Below are 18,063 nucleotides of genomic sequence, written 5' to 3' on the forward strand. Positions count from 1 at the left end.
ACGCCGTCTTGGTCGTGGCTGCAGCCACAGGGTCATGCACAGAGGCTGGACCCGGCAGGTGTCACTGAACAGAGGGGAAAAGAGAGGCTCCTGGGCCCAAAGCCAGAACAGGGAGGCTCCCGCAGCCTCCTTCCCCAGGACGGTTTTCATCCTGGCCGCAGACCAGAGCCCCGGGGGAGTCTGCGCACAGCTTCAGGCTCCGTGCGGTCCCGGGCAGGGAACCGGCTGCCTGGGTGGAGCGGGGCTGCCCTGCGGCCTCAGGTCACCTGCCCCCAGGCCTGCCCTTCCCCCTGAGCGCAGCGGGGGGGATGGCTGCTCTTTTAGGGCCCCTGGAGGAGGCCACGTAGCCGAGGTGTGGTTTGGGGGCCAGTGGCTCCATCTATGGGAAGTGATGGATCCTGGGGGCCAAGGATCGTGGGGTGGGGTTCTCCCCTCTGGGGCGTCCGCCTTCCGTGAAGGAGCTGCCCCTGCGCCTGTGGAGAGGAGCGGCTGCGTGGGCATCGCTGAGTGACGCCGGCGAGACCGTCCGTTGGGCCCGTGTGAGGCTGAGAAGGGTTCGAGCGTGTGCACTTGAGGCTGGAGTCCGTGACGCGCTCTCCCGGCTCAGCGTGACCAGGTCAGTGATGTTCCTGGACGGCAGCAGAGCCCCCGGTGCCAGACCCTCCCTGGGCCTCAGGTCTAGGGGGGCTGCGCCCACCCCGAGCGGCCCACTCCTAACTTTGGAGTTTGCTGCCGATCAAGCTGTAACACAAGTTAATTGCATGGTTATCGAGAGACAACGGAGCCACTCGAATGCCGTTTCTGGGCAATTACAATTGTTTCCAACAGAGTCACCATATTGCAGCCACGAAATAACGTGTCATTTTGCAAGTAATTATGTAATTAACTTGTCTCACGCTCTGGGTTGCACAACAATTAATTCACCCACAATGAGATCGACTCGGAGTCAGGCAGCCAGGCTTTGAAAGCCCCCCAGCGCGGGGCTGGGCTTCCAAGATGACCCCAGCCCCACTCTGCGCCCCCCCTACCAGACCTTGCCGAGGTGCCTCCTCAGCCTAACACACGGCATGGAACATTCCAGATCCAGCACCCATGGCTGTCTCCCCGAACTCATCCAGAAAATGGGATGGTCTGTTTCCTGGGACAGCCGCAAGGCTGAGGTCCACACTGTGAAGTGCTGTGCTTACGTGCGCTGGGGTCGCTGTCCTGGGCATCACGAGGTCTGAGTGCCCGACTCTTGGGCCAGGAAGACCCACAGAGGCCGGCTGCCCCACGAAGCGGCCACGCAGGCCGTGCCTCGGCAGGTGTGGGCAGGTACAGTGGAGGGGAGAGAGCCAGCCACGAGGCCGTTCTCTCTGGAGCAGGGCAACCGAGCTGGAATGGCTCCTCGGGGCCGGGGGTTCTGCCCCTGGAGGGGCCTTGCAACCTCAGGGGAGACCCGGGTAAAAGCTGGCCTCCCCTGCTTCCCCGCCACCATGTGGGAGGAAGGTGATGAAGCGTGGAGCGTATGCGTGGTCCTGGCTGGGCTCTCCCGGAAGCTGCAGCTCACCCTGGAGGCCTGGAGTTGGGGGGAGCCGGGGAGACTGAACATGCACCCTCAGAGGCTGCTGCAGTCATGCCTGCCTGGGGCTTGTGGGTGGTGGGCGTGTGGAAGGCCTTGCACAGTCGCTGTGGGGATCCCCTCTGTCACTAAGGCGCCTGTGGGACCCCGCCCTCCTGCTCCCCTTGGCTGCCTGGCGTCAGAGATAGTCTAACAAGGGGCCCGGGGTCCGTGGAGGCCGGCACCTGCTTCGGCCCCCACCTCTGGGTCTAAAGCTGGACCAGAGCGTCTGTGTTGGGGAATGAGTTTGATCTTAGCCTTGACGCTGCGGCAGGGCCCGTCGTGAAATCTCACCTGAGCCCTCTCCTCTCCCGGGCCTGGTCCTAGAATGTGCCCTCTGTCATACACAGAGCCACAGGTGGAATGCACGTGACACTCCTGCCTGGGAAACCTCTAAGCAGACCCAACCGCCCTCTCCCTCCCAGCTGTCAGAGAACGTCAAGAGCAGACCAAATCTGGCACCGAGTGACCCCGGCAGCCGGGAGCTGCCCCGCGAAAGGGAGGCTAAGGGAAGATGCTTGTGGCTGGGCCGGGCTTCATCTCGGTGAACGTTCCGGTGAGATGATTCTGTCTGCAAGTGGCTATTAAGCTAGAGATTACCTCCAAACTATAACTGACTAAAAATGAACGAATAAAGATGAGCTGATATGAAGGTGAGTTGGCCGAGAAAAATACTGGACCAAGAGTGGTTTGTCATGAAGAGTTCCCATTGTGGCTCAACGGGTTATGAACCTGGCTAATATCCATGAGGATGCGGGTTCGATCCCTGGCCTCGCTCAGGGGGTTGAGGATCTGGGGTTCCCGTGAGCTGTGGTGTAGGTCGCAGGCACAGCTGGGATCCTGCATTGCTGTGGCAGTGGTGTAGGCTGGCAGCAGCAGCTCTGATTTGACCCCCAGCCTGGGAACCTCCATAGGCCACAGGGGCAGCCCTAAAAAGACAAAAAAAAAAAAAAAAAAAAAAAAAAAAAGAATGGTTTATCATGAGAAAATGTCTGGATGTACCCACACACCCCCTCAACTCCAGAACAGAGCGCTAGCTGACTCCTCACTCTGCTCTGGCCCCTGGGCGGCCTCTCATGCTGTTTACCCCAGCAAGCGTGGGAGCCTCCTGCCCCCAGACGCGAGGTTGAGGGGTGTCCAGACTCTTCAGACTCTCGGTACCTCCAGCAGAGATTGTTCTCGAGCTCCCTCCTGCTGTCACCCAGCAGCAGAGGGGTCTGCCCCCCGCCCAGCGGTGCCTCTCTGCTCCCGGCCCCGGCTCCCCAGCGCCCGCGCTCTCCCCTCCGGGCTGGCTCCAGCGCGCGCATAAACAGTTTGACGTCAAACTTTTCTCCACCCTGTGGTCTCTCCCTGTTGCCCCCTGCACCCCCTTCTTAGAGCAGGGGCCCCTCCACCCTGGGCTCCCGTTACAGACTCGTTCTTCCTGGGTTCATCCATGAGCTGAGTGGGGAGCCCCGGTGGGGCTGGAGTTTCCCATGGTTCCAGTGGGTCCCTTAAGTCTGAGGTGCTGAGGGACAGAGGCAGTTTCCAGGCCACACCTCTTGTTCTGCCGGCCTCCTGCTGCTCTTGGGACTATGGGGCTCTCCCCGCAGGGGGTCCGAGGGCTCCCCTTCTCCAGCCTCCTTCCCCACCTGCCAGCAGAGGTCAGAGATCAGACACAACGCCTGAGACAGAGGAACGGAGGCAGAGCCGGGGAAGAGGCAGGAGGAGAAGGGGAAGCAGGGAGAAGGCGGAGGGAGACGAGCCAGAGGCTCGAGAGAGGAGAGAGAGTGTGCCAGGCCCCAGGAAGACGCTCCTGTCTGCAGTGAAGGTGCAGGGTGAGGGCAGCCGAGGCGGCAAAGGGCAGGGTGGCCTGATGGTGGCTTGTGGCCCAGGAGCCAGATTATGTGGGTTCAGATCACAGCTCCTCTGCTTGGCGGCTGTCTGGCCTTGGGCAGCTTCCCTAGCTCTCGAGTTACAGGTGAGCATTCTCATCTTACAAGGGGAGGGGTGTGTGTGTGTGTGATTGGTTTCCCCGTCTTTTTATTTAGTTATTTTTATTATAGTAGATTTACAATGTTCTGTCGATTTCTGCCGTCCAGCAAAGTGACCCAGTCAGGCACAGAGATAAACTCGGGGCCGTGGGGGGTATTGAAGGTCCCCACTCCTCAGGGCTGCCTGCAGCCTTAGCTGGCTCGTCCCCAGACAGCCCCCACTCACAGCTGTGGCAGCCCGTGGTCCACACCAGGTCACGTCACTGCTGGAATAGCCACCCGAGAGCCAGGTCGAGGGGTGTGGGTTCTGGGGTCTGGGCCCCTCCCACAGGAGGCCTGTTTCCCCCCACACCCCCCCCAGCAGCCTCTGGCCTGACTCTACAGGCTGTTCCTGGGCATCGGTGGTGGTCTCTGGAAGGGGTGCTGGGTGCCACACCCTGGGAGCCGTGGGGACAAACTCAGTGGACCGTCATAAATAAAGCCACGCCTGAGCTGTTTGAGCCGCTCCGAAGGTCTGTGAGGGAAGTGCTAGCTCTATCCTCCCGCGCGGCTGCGGCACTACTGTTACCACCCCACCCATTTTACAGCTGGAGCAATGGAGGCGCAAAGCCGTGGTAGTAACTGAACCTGGATCTGAACTCGGGCCTGGTCTGACTCCAGATTCCACGCGGGTAATCCCCACGCGACAATGAAACTGAAAGCCAGCCCTGGGCGGTGGGAGGCCTTGGGAGCACACGTGGGTTTACCCACAGCAGAGCCCCAGAGACCCTGGACCCCCCACAGCACCCCTTTTCTCAGTACGACCCACCCCCCACTGAGAATCTGATCCTGGGTAAGGGGAGCCCTTGGGCCCCTCTGTCCCCTAGTGCACAGCCTCACTGAGTCTGTCACTGGGCCTGTTCTGTGCTGGGCACTAGGGGGGTGATTAATTCCAGACGAAAGGGTCACAAGCAGTGCAGAATGCGGCAGTGGTGGGACTCCAGGCGGCTCATCCAATCCCTGGCTGGGGGCTTCTCCGTCATCCAGTCACTGGGCTGGGGGCTTCCCGGTCATCCAATCCCTGGGCTGGGGGGGTGCTTCCCGGTCATCCGGTCCCTGGCTGGGGGAGGGTGGTTCTCGGTCATCCAGTCCCTGCCTGGGGGCTTCTCGTTCATCCGGTCCCTGGCTGGGGGGGGCTTCTCGGTCATCCAGTCCCTGGCTGGGAGGCGCTTCTTGGTCATCCAGGCCCTGCCTGGGGGCTTCCCGGTCATCCAGGCCCTGGGCAGAGGTTTCTCGGTGAGGTCGTCCCAGGTCATCGTCATTCATTCAGGCCGGGAGCCAGCCTCTCAGCCAGTCCGCAGACGTGAATGGAGCATCCGCTGCAGCCAGGCATGGGCTGGGGGCGCAGAGGAACGGAAACGCCTGTGGAGAGGACAGAAGCGTCCTTCGCTGTGTGTAGCTTCCGGCCCAGTGGGGAGACTGTAAACAAAGAGCTGGATGACAGCAACACGGCGCTGAGCGGCCAGAGGGAGGCCTGCTTGGACGGGGTGGGAGGGAATGGCCTTTTCTTGCCCGCCCCACAGCCCGTCTTCATCAAAGGGCTGACTGACCGCACTGAGGCCCAGAGAGGAAGCAGCGGCCGGGCACGCCGTGGCCAGCCTGCTCTGGGAGCCCCACCCCCTGGCCCTCCCGGCCCAGGGCTCTGTCTCCTGCATCCGGAGACCAGCATCCCCGCCGGGGTCCTACCTGGGTCCGCCGTGCGCACAGGAGAGCCCTGACACCTGCCCGCTGCTTCTCTTCCTTTGTTTTCCAGGGTAATAAGAAATAGTGTGCCTTAAAATGCCAAGACACTGGGCTTGGGTTCTTGGCTGCCATCCTATCACCACTAACTTGGGCCGCCCTGGCCGAATCCGCGGTGTCTGGGGATTCCAGCCCGATTGTTCCGCCCCCTGTAGAGGACGCGTCCAGAAAGTGGTTTTTCTCTGCAGACTCTGCATGACCAGTTTTCTGGGGGAGAAGAGAGTTTGCTGTAAAGCAGGAGGTCCCGGGACGGTGGCGCCCCCATAACCATTCCTTCTCTTCCTCCTGTCCAGACCTCACCGCCCTCCGTCGGGCTGGTCTGACCTGGGGGAGGAGTTCCAGGTTGAGGCTCAGCCTCAGGGCTCCTAGTGGACAGGCCTGGCTCCCGGGGGCCAGAGAGGGCCCAAGGGAGGGGGGTTTCATCACTGGGCTGAGGCTGGGGGCGCCTGCTGCTGCCCGCAGTGCACCCCCTCAGATGCCCTCCGGAGGAGGGGCTGTTGTGTCTGCTCCCTGTGGTGCCCCCTCCCGCTTCACCCTGGCTTTTCATGCCCAGCTGTGGGTGGCTGGGACCTAGCGGCTAGTTGAGCCCCTCGCTCCAAGCCACCCTCCACCCCTACCCCTTCACGGAATACGTGAGGGGGACTTTGTACAAAGTGGGCTTGGGGTGGGCACTGGTCCCGCAGGGCTCAGGAGGCCCTGGAGCCCCTTCTCCAGTTCCCGCCGGCTGGCTGCGCCTCAGCCTGGGCCCAGCTGGCCCGGCCTGGCCTCTGCCTCCTCCCCTGCACCTGTCTTCTTACTTAGGGCCTATTGGAAGCTAATCCCCCCGTTCATTAGATGACCGCTCCTCCTGCCTCTCTGCTTTCATTAGAAACAGGAGAGCTAATTACCAACTGCTCTGAGGCCCCACGACAGGCCATTTTAGAGCTGACGAAGCCTTTAAAATGGGATTTAAAAATCTCGTTTCCCCATAATGAAATGGGCCGCCCTTCCCTCCCCGTCAAGGCTAATGACTCCCACTTCCCATCTGAAGAGGGACCCTGCTCCTTGCCCCCCGACCCAGCCCTGCCTCGGGCAGCAGCTTCTTGCGGAAGCCTCTCTAGGCTGCTGGCCTGGGGGCCGGCTAGTCCGGAAGGCTGAGCTTGGAGGGGACTGGCCAGGGCCGGCCCACACTGTAGGGTTGGGGCGAGAGAAGGTGTTGAGAAGGAGGAGTGGAGGGAAAGCCTCTGAATGGTGGCCTCTGTCCCCTCTGGAGCTTCAGGGCCTCCCTGCCCAGACCCAAGCAGACCACGCCCTGCACCAGAGGGAACAGGCGAGGGCTGTGGGGCGCCCTGGAGCTCTCCGCGGTCCTGACCCTTTTGCGCCTGGGCCCTCGGGTGGTTTTGGTTTTGGCGGCTGTGGCTGTGCCCGCAGGATATGGATGTTCCCGGGCAAGGGGGCAGGCATCGACCGGCACTGCAGTGACAGCGCTGGATGGCTCACCCGCTGGGCCACGGGAGACTCCAAAGCCCTTGGTTCTCACTCAGCTGCACCGTGTGGAAGGGCGGGAGGAGACCACCTCCAAGGCTACGACGACGATGACGATGTGGCTTTTGCCTGGAGGACAGGCGCTCACTGCCTCCAGAAGCAGCTGGATTCTCAGAAGGGAGCCCCTGCTCAGGCCCCTCTAACCCTGGGGGATGAGGCCGACACTGACCTTCAGAATAACCCTGTCTCGGAGTTCCCATTGCGGCGCAGTGGAAACAAATCCGACGAGGAACCATGAGGTTGCAGGTTCGATCCCTGACCACGCTCAGTGGGTTAAGGATCCGGCATTGCCGTGAGCTGTGGTGTAGGTCGCAGACGCCGCTCGGATCTGGTGTTGCTGTGGCTGTGGTGCAGGCCGGCGGCTACAGCTCCGATTCGACCCCTAGCCTGGGAACCTCCATATGCTGCGGGTGCAGGCCTGGAATGACAAAAGACAAAAAAATAGAAATGAAACAGAATAACCCCGTCTCCGTCCCTCTGCCTCCTGCCTGGGACCTGCAAGGTGGGAAAAGCAAACTTCACCCTGTTGAAAAGAGACCGTCTTAAGTTCCAGCCCTTACGTTAAGTTCGTTCCGTTTCAAGCAGACACCTGCTTTTGCACAGCAGACGTACTTACTTTAAGTCACCTGGGGACATGGCCCTAATACATAGGGCCTCTAACTTGGGCTCCCAACTCCATCTGGCTCTGCCCCCTGTATTCATGGTTCCCTACAGTCCTAGAGGTCCCTCCCTTCTTACATACTGGGTGCCCTTGAGCCCCTGTCCAAGGTCACAGGGGGGGTGAGCTGTCACTGCATCCTCTCTTCCCACCTCCACCAGCAGCAGAGGTCTGCCACGGTTTAGCCTAGAACCTGTTAACGTGGAACTGTTAGGAGAAAGAGGAGCATGGCTTGTGCTGCTGAAGACCCCCAGGCCTCCACAGTGCAAGCCCTGTGCCATCCCCAGGCCAAGCACGAGTCCAATTCCACCTTCACCGCGGGCTCTGTGTCACGTGACCCCCCCCCAGCAGCACCTCTTCCTGCCCCCCGTTCTCCAGCCCCTGTTCCCCTGTGAATACAGGGTGCTGCAGCCCCTGTTCTCCACCAGTTCTGCACACCTTCGGCCTTTGCCTTCTGATTTTTCTCTTTTTTTTTGTCTTTTTGTCTTTGAAGGGCTGCACCCATGGCATATGGAGCTTCCATGGAGTCTAATCAGAGCTTTAGTCACTGGCCTACACCACAGCCACAGAAGTGCAGGATCCGAGCTATGTCTGCAACCTACACCACAGCTCACGGCATCACTGGATCCTTAACCCACTGGGCAAGTCCAGGGATCGAACCTGCAACCTCATGGTTCCTAGTCGGATTCGCTTCCACTGTGCCATGACGGGAACTCCAGCCTTCTGGACTTTTGTAGGAAGATAGGCAAGGATAAAACCGCACACAGCGGCCGGAGCCCAGAGCTCAGAGTCCCACGGTACCTGGAGATTCCAGGAGCTTGACCCTGTCGGGTGATGACCAGATGCCCTGACAGTTCCAGCTGCCTTTACTCCCTGGGTGCCCACACTTCTGCCCGCCCCGAGTGCTCATCAGTCCCCTTGGTCCAGCAAAGTCCCCTGTGGGCAGTTACATTCCTGAGCTCCCAGGCCTGCCCTCGCTGGGAACTCACCCACCCAGCAGGGCCAGTGATGATCCTTTCATGGAAATGTTTCTCCTCATGGGATCCACGGCCCCCCATCGCTGCATCTGTCGAGAGGCTGAGGCCAATAGCCCCACTTTCCCGGCCAGGAGCTAAGGCGCCCTGCAGGGTGTCCGGGCGGCGCGGAGGCAAGAAGAGGAGTCGGCTCTTCCGCGTCTCGAGACAAGGTGCCTGCCTGTGGTCCCTCGGTAGGAGCAACACCTGGTGAGAAGGAATGGGCGTCCGTCACGTGATGCGAACTCCGAAGCGGGGCAGGTACAGACGCATCTGAGCTGCGTCTATAGAAGGAATCGCTGGAGAGACGACACAAGGCCTTGCAGGTACAGGGGGGCCCTGACTGGTTGAAATAGAAAAGGGGACAGAGGAAGGCAGAGCGTGTTTGGAGTTGACCCAGGGGACAAGAACGTGGAAGCTGGGCAGAGGCGTTGGAGCCTTAATGTACAAGGCAGTGGAGGGGTAACAGGTTCTCGAGCAGGACGCAGCACACAGGGAAGGAGGCCGGAAGAAAAGCACTCCAGTTCTCGGAGATGCTGGGTGGTTTCCGGGTTGGGGGATGAGGCGCATTGGGGTGAGGGGTGCCCTGCACTGGGGGGACTCTCAGGTCTGACAGACTGGAAGGGTTCAGCAGACAGCAGAATTCAGCAGGATGGGGCATTTTCTTTTTTATATATTTTCTATTTCTTTTTTCAACTGTGCCCACAGCCTGCAAAAGTTCCCAGGCCAGAGATGGAACCAGAGCCACGGCACTGACAACCCTGAATCCTTAATCGCTAGGCCGCCATGGGGTGATGTTTTCAAATGAGGCCTCTGGCTGGGCATAATAGCACTGATTGCCGGCAGGGGTGACCACCCCCTTGGCTAAATTTGGGCATGGCATGGCCTGGGACATACCCTGGGCTGGTGGCTGGCCACCTCCCATCAGGCCGCCATGATCTGGTATTCTCTGAGGGCAGGTCCTCGAACAGCTGGGGGGGTACCATGTCACAGGTTTCCACCCCAGGCTTGGATGAGGTCATGAAGGGGCTTATCAGAAAGAAGTCCAGACCCTGCAAATCACCCCGATAGCTCTCTGGTGATGTGGGCAGAAAAGGTGAGGCTTTAATTCATCCTTCCTCCATCCACCTCTCTGTCCAGTGTGTGTCAAGCATCGAAAGTAGCATAAAGCAAAGGAGATGCAAAAGAAACGAAGCAGAGTCCCTGCCCTTGGGAGGTCCCGCCGTGGCTCAGTGGTAACAACCCGACTAGCATCCATGAGGACGCGGGTTCTGTCCCTGGTCTCGCTCAGTGGGTTAAGGATCCGGCGTTGCTGTGGCTGTGGTGGAGGCTGGCAGCTGTAGCTCTGATTCGACCCCGAGCCTGGGAACCTCCATGTGCCGCAGGCGTGGCCCTAAAAAGACAAATAAATAAATGAGTCCCCCCCCCTTAAAAACTCTCACAGAAAGGAGGGGAGTCAGGAGCCAGCCGGCGAAGGAGTCATGATTCAGAGTGGTTGGTGTCATGACCGAGCTTTGGGACGAAGGGAGGGAAGGCGCCCGACTCAGTCAGGGCACAGGAGAGTTTCTGAGGAAAGGGCCCTTGAACCATCAAACAAGGGGGGGACGGACACGGCGGGCAGCGAGTAAAGGCTCGGAAGGCAGAGAAGCCGGTGGAGGGGCCTGAGCTCCGGGAGCCTGCAGCCCAGAGCACAGGCCCCGGGAGAGGGGCGGGCTGCTGGCAGGGGTCCCGCTGCCGGGCTGGGGAGGAGGGTCTTTATCCTCAGCAACAGGGAGCTGTCGGGCTTTGTATAGGGAGCAAGGACGTGATCACGTCTGCACTCTGAAAGCTCACTGCGGGGCGAGACAAAGGGCAAATCAGAGGGAGCAGGCGCGGGGGGCACCTGCAGTTTCAGTCCCCCAGGTGAGAAACGAGTTTCGCACGCCCTGCTCCTCGTGGGCCTCCGCTGGGATTTCTTATTTTTATACCCTTTCAAACATACACTAGCCTCCCCCCTGCTCCCGACACAGAGCTGAAAGGCTCCCCCGCCTCGCTTCCAAGGGCTCCTTTCTCCCTTTGCAAACACCCCAGCCCCCAGATCTTCTCCCAGGGCCTCTGCCATGCTCCGCCCCTCGACCCCGCACGCACAGAGAGGGAGACGGCCAGAGGAAGGGTATTCACAGCGGGCGAGCAGTTTTGGGGGCGGCTGAGGTGGGCTGTGGCCGCCTCCTCAGGACTGCCCCCAGTGTGTGGGGCTCGTGGGGAAAGGAAGTGGGGCTGGTGCCGAGACCCGGCACGAGGCAGGTGCGAGCCTGTTCTCTGCATGGAGGAGCCTGAGAGGCAGGATCAGAACCGAGTCACACGCTTCCCTAGCACGATCATCCCGGGTCATGGTTATCAGAGAGGAAACCCGGGCGGGTCATTAGGAGGCCTGTGCGTTCCTCTGGTTGGGATCGACCCCGCTGCCTGGGTGAACTTCTCTTAGGCCAGTCCAGGCAGAAGCGCGTGTGGCCGGTGGGGAGACTGAATTCGAGCTAAAGCAGAACCATTTTTTCTGGGTCGCAGGAACAGGGGCGCCTCTCCCCACCCCACCCTCTGGGGTGGGCACTCGGTTGATGCCCAACCGCTGTTCCATGGACGATCCGTCAAAAGCAAGAGTGTCCCCGGCACCTGTTATTGGTCCAGAGTGAGCGGGTACCCAGTTATCCTGGGGAAGCTCTCTTTGCCACTGGAAGCGTCTTCTGACCACAAAGGAAACCAGCCTTAGAATGAAGCTGCCGCCCAGGAAGGCAGGATGGAGGAGGGAACCTGTGTCCTTGATGTGGTTTCCTGAAGCTGCTGGGTCTCCCTACCTGGGGCCCGACTTCCGGTGTCTTTATTCTTTGGGGCTCCTTTTCAAAAGAGTGAGTCTGAACGTTGAAGGAGAGGAGGTGTGGGGAGGGTGGGACCCCATGCTGAGACCTTTCTTGCCAAGGAGCTTGTATGAACACAGGATGGTGTCTACACTGTGGGAGGTGCTCTCTCCTGGCCACACCCTCTCTGGGCATCCCGGGACGGCAGGGAGAGGGGAGACCTTGCTGACAAGGAGCATCTGCAGCACCTGAGCTTCTTAACCGCAGCAGAGCCTCGGGCCATGGTGTCCTGTCCGGGGAGGAGAGCCGTCAAGAGTGGGGGTTCAGCGTCTGGTGCTGTTAGGTTCATCAGGGACCTTGCCTCGGTTAGGTCGCATGTCTGTGCCTCAGAGTCCCACCTCTGCCACCGGGCTATCAGGAAGACTGGTAGGTGCCTGGTGCTGCGTGTGGCACCAAGTAGTTCCTCAGTTAATATTAGGTACAGTTACGATTGTCGCTGATATTAGCCGAATGGTCGTCATGGGGACCCGGAGACTCTGGGGGGGGTTATAGGAAGGAGCATGCAGACTCATAAAAGGATGACCTTATAATGAAAGTTAACAGAGGCTCAGTGACAGCCCCCTCCAGAGCCACCTCCAGTTCTTCGCCAGCTTTGGGGGCCCTTGCACAAGTTTTGCACCTGCCGGGGTGCCCATGCCACCTGTCAGGCTGCCTGCTGGGACTTTATTCCAGCCCAGAGGGCAGGACAAGGGCAGATGGCATGGTCCCAGCCAGTGTCTGCAGAGGAGGGCGCCAGGCCTTCCTGCCTCATCGCTCTGCTCAGAAAGCCCTCGGAATTCCTCTTTTGAGCAGAGGCGGCAGGATGGGGACAGGGATGAGGGCAGGAAGAGGTGGCTTAATAAAAAATCCCAATAAAACTCTGCAGCCCCTGGTGGCCAGGGCCAGGTCCTGGGCACAAGCCTTCCTTAGACCCGCCCACCGGGGGGCCCTGACTAATATTCCTGGAGCCTCTGCCTGCCCTTGGCTTCATTACGATGCTGAAGGGGCTGAGAGGTCCTCTGGCGGAGCTCCCTGATGCCGCCTGACAATATCGCTGAGCCTCCGCGTCGGCCCCGCCCCTGGAGACCCTCTGCTGAGGAGTGGGCTTGATTCCATCAGCCATTTGCCCGTGGGACCACCCGGGTCCATTTCTTAGGGGCAGATGCCAGCTCCGGGGCGTCAGACAGCCCTGGCGTGGAATTTGGAGCAGGCTCATTAAGGAGCCGCAGAGAGAGGCTGGGCCGGGCTTCTGTTCCTCCAGAGCCACCAGACCCAGGTAGGCTCCAGCTTGGGAAGGGCTGGGCTGGGGCCAGTGAGCCCGGGAACCGCAGCAGAGCCCACGGGGAGCGCTGTGCTGCTGGTCAGAGCGGGCGGCCCTCCACTTCGGTTCTGGGGGACAGGCTGAGCCCGCGTTCCCTCTACCTACCTCCCAATATAAAGGGGTCTGGGATGCACAAAGCTAAGTCTGGCCAGTTTGAAGACAAAGGCCTCGTGCGGGATGCTCAGGGTCTCCCCGCCCCCGCAACACCCGCCAGCTGCCTGCATAAGGAAGGACAGGAGGGCGGCCGTCGTCGCAGTTCAGCCTAAAAAACAAACCTGTGAAACAGAACCGGCTGCCCCCCTCCTCCTCCCTCCAGCATTAGCAGGAGGGGCTGAAAACATTTGTTCAGAGAGAGAGAAGGGGAAAAAAAAGCCTAAGTGCTTCTGCTTCCTTTTTTTTGCCAAATCATGCAGAAGATGCTGGCAGCTGCAAAGATTCAATTATGCACAATGCAAAAAATCATTTACAAAAATAATGGCACTCGAAAAAAATGGCCTCTCCAGAAATGGCGTGGAACAATAAATCCGTTAATTAGCTAATTAATATTCAATTGGGGTCAGTGGGCTTAATAGAACCTTTCTTGGAGACCCAAGAAATTCTAAACTGCCGCGAGGCGCCTGCCCACTGCCATTATCTCGGGCGAGCAGGCCCTTATCAGGCCGCCAGCTGTCCCCGAACAATGCAGGCCCTTATCAGCTGGGGCAGCAGCCCTGGCCGCTCGCTCGGCTCCCTCCGCCCGGAGGAACACACCGCCTCTTGGTAATTGATACACGGCGCAGCTTTGTCTGAGGCTGTTTGCTCTGCTGGTATTTAAGGCAGCCGGGCCCCCGGACTGATTGCCATTGGCCAACTTTCTGCTGCCAATGACAACCCATCAACGAGGGACCAGCCAATGGCAGCGGCTGACATCTTGATGCCCCGGCCATCTGGGCCAGGCCAGTGGCTTGACACGTGGCAGTGTGGCCCACTTGGGGCTGGCTTGATTGCCGCCGTCCTCAGGTGGGCACCCGAGCCCTCGGAGATCGTGGCCAGCACCCTCTGCCCGGTTTTGCTGAGACGTTGGATCAGACCCCTGCTACTGGAAGTGCGGTCCCTGGACCTGCAGCCCCTGTCACCTGGGAGCTGGCGAGCAACACGGCTTCTTGAGCACCCCTCAGATCTCCTGAATCTGATCTCCTCAGATCTCCTAAATCTGAATCTCAGGGGATGGGACCCAGGAATCCAGGCTTTATCCGCTTGTTAAAGGGTGAGAAGCCGCTGAAAGGGCTGTTAGAGTCACATATACGAGTTCCCAGTGGAGCGTGTGCCCCGCGCACTGGTGGCGGAAGGTGCTCTGGGAACACCAGGACTGGCCAGCAAAGAGGCAGAGAAACAGGCTGCATGTCCAAGGCCCTTTGGGGGCCCTTTGGGGGTCTTGTCTGGGGGGAAAAAGGCTGCATATGGCCCATGGTGTAGACAGACTCTGGCTACACAGGATTTGGGCTCCAGGAACCCACTTGGGAGCCCCTGGCATCAGAAGGCATTCTCTAGAGAAAGGAGGTTCCGTGTGGGAGAACGGGTCCCCGCGCCAGCCCCCGCGATGCCGGGAGACCACAGCGAAGCTGAGCGTCAGCGCAGCTCGGGAGGGAGGGGCCATGGGGCGGGGAAGGGACAGGAGAAGGTAGAGAAGCAAAGGGAGCCAGAGGCTGACGGCTCTCCTCCCAGGGCTCGAGGGCGCAGTCGGGCCTGGGCGGCACCGGTGGGCAGTTGCCTTGGGGCCCTGCCGACCCACCTGCTCCAGCTTCTCCCCTCACCCCACTGGCCACCCTCCACCAGGCCCCCTGCCCACATGCAGGGGTCCGAGGCCCGGCTCTCTGAGGGCCCGCCTCCTCCCAGTGCAGACGACGTGCCCGAGTCGCAGTCCTCAGGGGGCAGCTTGGTCGTGTCTCTGAGTGAAAGAGCAAGTCTGAGTCTCCTGGGTGGGGGCTGTGGGGGCCCAGGACTTCGAGCCCTCCTGGGAAGAGGAGGTGGGAGAGTCCCCTGCCCTGATCGCACCCTACCTGCTCTCCGGGGCTGCTTGGGAGTTAGTCCGGCAAGAGGAACCGGAGCGCCTAGGAAGGACGCGACACCAGGCATGACCCAGCTCTGGCTCAACAACCCTGATCCCACTCAGTGGGGGTGGGGGGGGTGGGGAGGTGAAAGGTCAGGTGCCAGGACTCAGCAGTGGCAGACACAGAGCCCCGCCCCAGGGGCGGTGGGCAGGGCTGGTGGGGCAAAGCTGGTGTGAGCCAGGAGCAGGTGACCTCCAGCCTCAACACCGCTTCCGATGAAGGGCTCGGCCCCCAGGGCCGGATGTGATGACACCTGAGACCAGACGGATGCCTCCTGGCCCCTAGGAGGCCCCAGATGGGGTCGAGCAGCTGATGAGAGAGGAAGGGAAGCAGCACGAGGCTAATTCGCGCATCGCCTTTGCCTCTAATGCGGCTCAGCCGCGAGGGCTCAGGGGGCGGCGCCTCCCCCGTCATTTCTGTCTTGAGAAGCAGGGGCCTCCCGGGCCTTGACCTCGGCCGTGGGAGCATTACCAGGCATTTCTCCAGCCACCCCAGGCCTGCGGGAGGCTCCGACGCAGGCTCAGGCTGTGTGGGGGTCACGGCGGGCAGCCGGGGGAGGAGCGCGCTATGTGGGCTCCCACCAAGCCGTCCTCTCAGCGGTGCAGCCCTCAAGGTCCAGGTGCATCAGAGGTAAGTGCCCATCACCCGTCACTCTGCTGGGTTAAATGATGCCGTTTTGATGTGTTTGAAAAACGAACTAACAAAAAAACAAGGGCGTTGGAATTGTGGCTCAGTGGGTTAAAGATCCGGCCTTTCTGCAAACTGGGGCGTACGTCACAGGTGCCCAGTGTTGCCGTGGCTGTGGTGTAGACAAGCAGGCTCAGCTCTGACTCCACCCTAGCCTGGGAGCTTCCATGTGCCACAGGTGCGGCTGTAGAAAGAAGGGGGAGAAAAGGGGATGAAATGATAACTTTGTGCGAAGTAAGCAAACCACTGACTTGAGAACCTGTGGATTAGCTCAGGCCCCAACCGACCCAACGAAGATGTCAGGACACCAAAAACCAGCCTCTTCCTTCTCCCACCTGCGCGCGCAGGACTTTTGCCTCCGTGACGCCCCTCCATCCCTCACTGAGCAGCTCTGCCCCTTCGGGCAACTTAGGTTGGGCCCCTGTGGTCAGGGGCACAGGTGGGCTGGAGTCCTGACCCACCTGCGTTGGAGGGAATGTGCGATCCAGGGCAGGGGCGCTGCCCTGCACGGGCTGGTGCAAAGCCAGGTGCCCCAGTCTTCCTTGCCCAGATCAGATCTGCTCTGGTTTCAGGAGGCCACTGGGTATCAGGCTCCCTTGTGGAGGCTCCCACGGCCACAGCTGCAGGTGGCAGAGAGAGACAGTGCCAGACTCAGAGACAGACTTGGGAGGGCACATCGGAGGTTGGTTTGTGCGATGTGAGAAGACGCTACTCGCTGGTTAAACTATCCGCTCTCTCCTCTGGCTGCCACGGGGACTTCCTGTGTCCGCCGTGGCAGTTGTCAGGATGCCAGCAGTAGCGAGCTGGCGCCCTGCAGGTTCTCCTGACGCCAGATCCCTACTCTGACCTTGAGTCCTGGGTTTCCTGTGAGCCCAGAGTGGGTTCTTCTTTGAGCAGGGAGAAGGCCGAGCTTTTTACCCCCCCCCCCCCGCCTTTGCCACTTGTCCTTGAAAACCCAGCTTTTGGGAACCTCAGGCCAGTGGCCACCCCAGGTTATGGATGAGGGGACTGAGGCTGCCTCGCTGCACATGTCGAGTGGGGGGGGGCTGGGCTGGGCTCCAGGAGCTCCCATCCTCTTTCACCTCTGCCTCGCGGCCCCCCGCCACCCCCTCACGGCCTCACCGCATCTCCAGGGGGGTGGGAGGAGTCCGCCCAGGACCCCCCACCGGTGGAGAGACGGTGTGCTCACCTGAAAACCCGCCAGAGGACCAGCAGCCCCGAGCGCCCCTGCAGAGTTTGGAGCTCCCTCAACTTCACGACTAATTGCAGAGAGGCAGTGGGCGGGCTCTTGGCAAGCGATTAGCTGTCCCACTGCATGAATAATTTGCATAGAAAATGCTTTATTTTGGCAATCTATTAAAGGGCCCACAGTGCTGTGGCTTATCTCGGTCTCACAGCAAGGAGAAGGCTTGGCTATCTCGTTAAGTTCCGTTGATGCATAACAATTTGAAACGGGCACAAGCTAGTATGACATTTAAAGATGCCTTCACTTAATTATATCACACAAACACGGGGTTGTTTATCCTTGGGAATAAAGTCTTTTTGAAGTCAAAGTTGGCATGTGCATAAAGGGAGGCATTTTAACTGATTTTTTTTTCACGAGGGGCCTTCCTCACTTCAAACTTGGGGGGTTGCGTTTCCCTGGGGCCTTGTCACGCGGAGGGCTCTGTGGCTGGATGCAGACTTTGCGGTTGGTTCTCTTGTTCTTCTTCTCTGGGGGTGGCCTGCCGTTTGGCACTCAATACAGAATTGCGGAGAGAAAAGCTTATTAGCGCCAGGAAGAGAGACTCGCTGTGTGACCTTGGGCGAGCCCCTCCCCTTCTCTGAGCCTCCCATGCAACACGTGGGCTGGGCCTTTGCTGTGACCGGCAAAGCGCAGAGGAGTTGTGCCTTCTCTTTGCAGCTCAGCTTGTTGACTCTGTCAATAACAATCCAGCCTCTTTGGTGAAAGCCAAGGGAGCGCAAGGTCCCCGTCCTCCTCTTCTGAGTCAGTCCGTCCCCCCCCCCCCCCCCCCCCCCCCCCCCCTCCCCGTCCTCCTCCTTCTGAGGTCAAGGTCCCCGTCCTCCTCCTTCTGAGGTCTGCAGACGGGCTAGAGCACAGGGACGAGAAACACAGGAAGGGGCTTGTGGCTGCCACAGACATGGGTCTGCTTTTGCTCTGCCAAGCGGCGAAGGCCCCGGGGACTGCGGAACTCGCAGCCTTGCCTCCCTCCCTTGAAAACGAGGAACTGGGCCCTGGCTGGAGGAGATGCAGGGAGAGCCCTAGGGCGTTGAGGAAATCCAGGGAGCCCTGAGAAGCCTGCCTGGCAGATGGGGCTCTCAGCATCAGAGCAGAGACGTGTGCTGCCGTGGTGGGGGGCAAGCGGGAGGCCCTGGACTCGGGGTTAGGCGGGCTGGTTTCTGGCAGGTGTAAAGTCTGTGACGCTTCCCACGGCAGGGCTGCCTGAGTAGGTCATTCAAGAGAAAAAGATGCAGAGAAAGGGAGGCTCTGTCCATGGCCTTGGCTTCTGGGCTCTGTGTTCCTGCTGGATTCAAGCTTTGTGGAAAG

The sequence above is a fragment of the Sus scrofa genome, chromosome 9 (genome assembly GCF_000003025.6).
Source record: "Sus scrofa isolate TJ Tabasco breed Duroc chromosome 9, Sscrofa11.1, whole genome shotgun sequence".
Taxonomy (NCBI): domain Eukaryota; kingdom Metazoa; phylum Chordata; class Mammalia; order Artiodactyla; family Suidae; genus Sus; species Sus scrofa.